Here is a 6,000-nt window from a genome sequence, read left to right as displayed (position 1 = left end):
TTAATGTACAATGAGAGCATAATGCAAGCCACCGGAAACTGTGCCCGAACAGTAACTTACCTGAAAAACAACAGATAGTGCCAACTGAAGTTTGTGGTGGTGGATGATAAGCAGCAGAGACCCCTCTTGGGGAATACAGGCATGGATCTGATCAGGGTGCAGCATCCGAATTGTATAGCTGCAGTTCAAGAAACAATAGGACAATGGAGACAATTTTAAAAACATATGGGGATGTTTTCAAAGGTGATGGGAGCCTCGAAGGAAAACTGCAACTGGAAGTAGACCCCACAGTGGAACACGTGTGCTTACCACAAAGGATAATTCCAGTAGCATGGTGGAATCCAATACACAAGGAGTTCGAAAATCTGCAGAGCAGAAGTATCATAGCACCTCTGGAGGCCATTGCAGCCTGTGTAAGCTGCATGTATGGTGGTGATAAAGAGACAATCAGACAAATTACATAACTGCATAGACACAAAGCCATTGAACTCTGCATTGAAAAGATGTCCCTATCCACTGTCCACAGCTGATGATGTCTCGCCAGAACTTTCCAAAGCCAGAATCTTTATGGTCTGTGATGTGAGGAATTGGTTGTGCAACCTAAGCCTGGATAAAGAGTCCAATATGCTGACAAACATTGCAACACTATTTGGTCACTACGGATGGCTCTGCATGCCAATGAGCATAAGCCCAGCTCCAGAGGTGATCCAGAGGAGACTCACCCAAGCATTGCCAGGGGTGAAAATAATTGCAGTGATATCCTCATTGTCGCTGAAGGGAGCAATGATACGGAAGATGAATGAGAACATGACAGAAAGTGACAAGCTTTTCTACAGCAATGCAGGGGCAAGAACATAAACCTCAACCCAGTAAAAAAGTGACATATGTTAGACATCTGCTCACAGCAGAGGGACTAAAAACAGATTTCAACAAGATCAAGGCAGTCAGAGAAATGCCACCTGCAGTGGATGAGAAAGGGGTACAGCACTTCATACCAATGACAAATTTTCTGTCCAAGTTCAGTCCACACCTGGGATTCACAAGCAGAGACCATAAGTCAGCTGACAAAGCAGGATGTTGAGTAGGACTGAGCAGGTCCCCATTTGACATTCTGAAACAAATGATAACAGATGCCCCTGTCCTGAAATTTTACCAGGCAAGAGACCCACTGACACTCCAGAGTGATTCATCAAAGAAAGGATTGTGTGTAGCTCTTTCGCGGGAGCAGCGGGTCGCTTATGCCAGCAGAGCTCTCTCAGAGATAGAATAAGGGTACGCCCAAATAGAAAAAAGAGCTTCTGGCTGTGGTATTTGGAGTGGAGCGATTTCATCAGAACATTTATGGCCAGCCAGTAATAGTGCAATCAGACCACAATCCCCTGCAGACAAATTGTGGCAAAGCCTGTTCTTAGTGCCTCAAAGATATTGCAGCGCATGATGTACCTCCAGTGCTACCAGGTGGAGATCAGATATTGTCCAGGATAATTACTGGTGTTAGCTGACACACATGCCCAGAATCAGCATGTTGGGAAAAGAGGATCAGGATATTGAATCCATTCACATGCTGCACTATTTCCCAGTTTCAACAGTGAAGTTGTTGGAAATCAAAGAGTCTACAGAAAGGATATCCAACTACAGGGAGTCAAGAGAGTGATACTAGCAGGATGGCCTGAATACAAAAACCAAGTACCAGTAGGAGAAGAACCATGTTTTCAAATTGAAGATAAGCTGAATGTGCAGGATGGAACCATATTTTTAGGATAGAGAGCAGTTATCTCTCTCTCATTACATAAGGACGTAGTGCAAAAAATACATGCCTAACACCTGGGCATTGACACATAGCTGTTTGTGGGTTTTTACTGGCTGGGAATGAATACCCAACTCTGCTCCTTGATAGGAGTGTGAGACACCTGCCACTTGTGTAACAGCCACCAGCTGAAAGGGACTCTGAGTATGTCTGAAGTGCAGAAAAAGACCCTCAGCAATGAGTCTCAGAACCCAGGTTAACTGAATGACTCTCACAGGGCTCATGCCAGGGGGCTAAAAGTAGCAGTGTAGATGTTCAGGCTCAGGCTGGAGCCCAGGCTCTGAAACCCAGTAAAGGGGGTGGGTCTCAGAACCTAGACTCCAGCCCGAGCTCGAACATCTACACTGCTATTTTTAGCACTGTAGCATGAGTCCAAGTCTGAGTCAGCTAACCTGAGCGCCAAGACTTGCTGCTACAGGTCTTTTTTTTTTTTTACACTGCATGTGCTACCCACTTGACCTTGAGAAAAGAAGTGAATGGACTTACTTTCCTTAAATGAAGATCAGTATTTGTTTACTGTGAACTACAACTCAAATTTCTGGGAGGTTGGTTGATGCCCTGCACTAGATAAGAAGCAAGCTGGTGACTGGAAAACTGAAAGCCCACTTTGTGAGATATGGCCTTCCAGACACTACATACATTGACAACAGACCAAATTTGCCTCAGAAGAATTCAAGGAATTTGCACACAAATGACGTTTGACTGCCACGTCTCCCCAGCATATTCACAAAGGAACACTAAGGTGGTATCAGCTGTAAAAAGCACAGGCTGCAGAGCCAGGGATGATGGGGGGAGGTAGCCTGGGCCATGGCCCAACTGCTTTTTGGCCAGGCCAAACCTGAGATTTGGAGGTGGTGGGTAGAGGGGCCTATGGGCTGGGGTGCGATGGGAAGAGAAGGATCTGGGGGGAGGGAAGGGCAAATCTATCATCATCCCCACCTTAAATGGGGTCCCTGGTGAAAAAAGCTAAGAGACTGTTACATAAGGCTGTTTCTTCTGTTTCAGATCCTTTGTTAGAATTTATATCACAGGGGTGCCAACATAATTTATATCACAGGGGTGCCAGTCCAGTGCAGGCACTGACAGGACAAAGGACCAAAACCCTGTCATCAGTGAGAGAGATCTGTTGCAGCCAGAAGTATGGAGTTATCATCTAGAGGAGATGGCCAACAATCAGAGAAAGCAGGCCCTAGAGTATGACAAATCAGTCAAGGACCTAGGATTAAAGAGACAGCAGAAGGAGTGGACTAAAGGAACTGTGAGGACTGCAGTGGCAAGCAGGTCATATGAGGTGACTATGCGAGAAGGACAGGTGACCTAAAGGAACAAGATGCACTAATGAGCCAGCAGACAACACTCAGAGAGAGTCTACAGAGAACATCGCAGAATGGAGAGTTAGAGAACCATACGGAGACCAACCCTGCAGAAAAGGAGAGGTAGTTTGCTAGATTCGGAGAGGGGTGACAGGGAGACACAGATAGGTGACTTCTGCTGTGGTGCCTGTTGAGGAGACCAAACTATGTCACAGAACGTATAACCAGCTGAGTCTGTGATAAAGGCAAGGCTCCAACTTGGCTATGTGCTAGCAACCTTGGGCCAAAGGGGGACACAGCGAGGGTCTGGGAGTCAATTATTTGTTTTTAATGTTTATATTAAAATGTTTCTGAAACAGGGAACATGTATCATTATCAGTGGAATTTGAGTCAGAAGGCCCATGTTTCCTGGTGGGACTTTTATTGACAGGTCACCAGTGGAACAGAGAAGCAGGATGTTAGTCTGGAAGTAACTCAGACACGTGGACAAAACTGTCCAGAGATTTAATAAAGTTCCGCATGTTCAGCTTAACCTGAACTCGGGTTCTCTTCTTGCAAATGAAACGGGTGGTACTATATTTCAGCTGAGGAATCAGATTTCTCGTGTATACCACCAAGCATCTGATAGCATACCTGAAAGCATATAGGATCATCTGTGATAACGTGCATTAAGTGCTACATGCTTATTTCTTAAATTAGGGGCATATTTTGCCCACACGTACTTATACACAACTCTCAGTGAGTTTCCTAAACAGTGAATATGGTATGTAATAAACACTATTTATTTGTCAGCTAGCCAACAATACTCTGATTTGGGAAGAAGTTGGAAGACAACCAGACACTCTCCTGGCCATTGATACTCTAGTAGTAACAACAATCCCTCAAAATACAGCTCAGTGCTGCAGTCAGGCTTTCACTCCTCTACTAAAACCTAGTCATCATGAGCCCTTATGTAGCTGCCCAGTTAAGTGGGAGGGGACAAGGAATCTTCCCATTTTTAATGACCCATTTAAGTACCAAGTAGAAGTGGAGGGGCTTGTCCATTCTAACTCCACCAAAGGAGCCCAGCGCCCCGGAGGTGACAGAGAGGGACAGGACTGTGACTTCCTGCCCTTCTCACTGCACCCCTTAGTAGATGTGTGCCCCTGGCACAGTGGAGAGCTCCCAGAAGCTCTGGTGCTGCTGTGATACTACTCCTGGTGTAGCTCTGAGACAGGCTCATGATTTAACTCTTTGAAATTCCAGAATAAACAACGGCACATTGCAGTGGAAACATTTCTTATAGATTGAACTTTAGGCCAAGTGGGATTGGGAGGGAGGGTCCATTACACAGAGAAAAATCAATAGCGCCATTAGGTAAGGGTGTATTTTATCATTCCATGGTGCCTATATAGTATGTGTGGTAAAGTACGGTGGCAATAACAACTGAGCACAGCTGCTTCAAAAACCATCCTGCTTTGTACACTATCTACGCTCTCCAATCTACATGAAAACCAGGATGTGAAAACACGTATCAGGGACAATGTTGTACTTCAGCCCAGTGCAGTACAGACACACACAACACATGAAAGACACTCTAATTACTGAGGAGTTGTAGGTCCTGTCTTTGTCATTGCCCTATTTTACCACTGCTCAGAAAAGCAAGGATATGTTTTCCCTCTCACTGCTCTCTTTTATCTCTTCTTTCTCAGGTATGTGAAATGGCTCCTGGTTTCAGTCATTCCTTACGCAGGAGAGCGGGGGCGCTTCTTCAGGAACAAACACTCTTTCTAAACTGCTTCCAAGTACCTTAATTAATGCCGCAGATAATCTAGCCATTTATTTTGGTGTCCCAGTGAGAGTGGAGCTCTTCTTAAAATATGTCCCCAGGCATAAGTGGGAACTTAAGTGGTGGATAGGCCTTGTCCAGGCTGTGTGCACAGGGATTAATTTTACCCTATGGGTCAGCTATTAGAGGCTGACATCATTCTTTTTCTCTCCAATACACACAAACTCAGTGCATACAGCACTACCTAATATGCATAGTAACTGGACAAGATGGGCATTTTAGTTCTCTATTATTCCTCCTCTACGGGCCTGATCCAAGACCCACTGAAATCTTGGGATTTTCCCCATTGATTTCATTGGGCTTTAAATCAGGCCCTGTGTAAATGTAAATAGCAAAGTACCGTACATTGAGATGTTTCATTCTATCTATAGGTGAGGAAGCAAAGTGCATCATTACAGCATATACCTCTGTACCACTTGAAATCTAGTCACATAAAACCAAAGTCAAATGAGGTCAACACACCAGAATAAATGTTTTCCATGGGGTACTGCAACTGTGGGGAAAAAAACCCTAACCTTTAATTGAAGCTAAGTTCCTTTTAAAAGAGCAATCAAAACTGTGTTTTGCAAGAGAAATTGTTCAGTGAGTCACAAGATAAAAAAAATGTATGTTTTCATTAGAGAGATATTGATACTGCATTTCTACAGCACAGTTCACTGAAACCCTGCACCTTCAGTAGCTATTGCAAAATGAGAGCAATGTGTGTGTAAACTGCTACCAATCTAATTAACACTGGTGTAAATGACTACACAAGGTGCACAATAGTGAAATCCAGCCCTCAAACTGAGCTACAAGTTTCAAGCAAGCCTGAGCAATTTAGTACCTTCAATCTGTTTCCCATTAGTTTTGGGGAAATTCTGGACAAAGGATAAGTGACAGTCTGCTATAAACCAGTTCTTTTCATCCAGTGTTTAGCAATGACAGGAGCAGCACACCCTCTTTCCACCACCATTGTGATATCTTCTCTCGCTGCTGCAACAATCCTGGCGTATATAATTTGGGGCATGAATAAAGCGGTCTACATGAGAGGGGCAAAATGAATGGTCAAAAAA

Source organism: Lepidochelys olivacea (genome assembly GCF_965140295.1).
Source record: "Lepidochelys olivacea isolate rLepOli2 genome assembly, chromosome: 4".
Classification (NCBI taxonomy): domain Eukaryota; kingdom Metazoa; phylum Chordata; order Testudines; family Cheloniidae; genus Lepidochelys; species Lepidochelys olivacea.
This window is presented reverse-complemented; position numbering follows the sequence as displayed.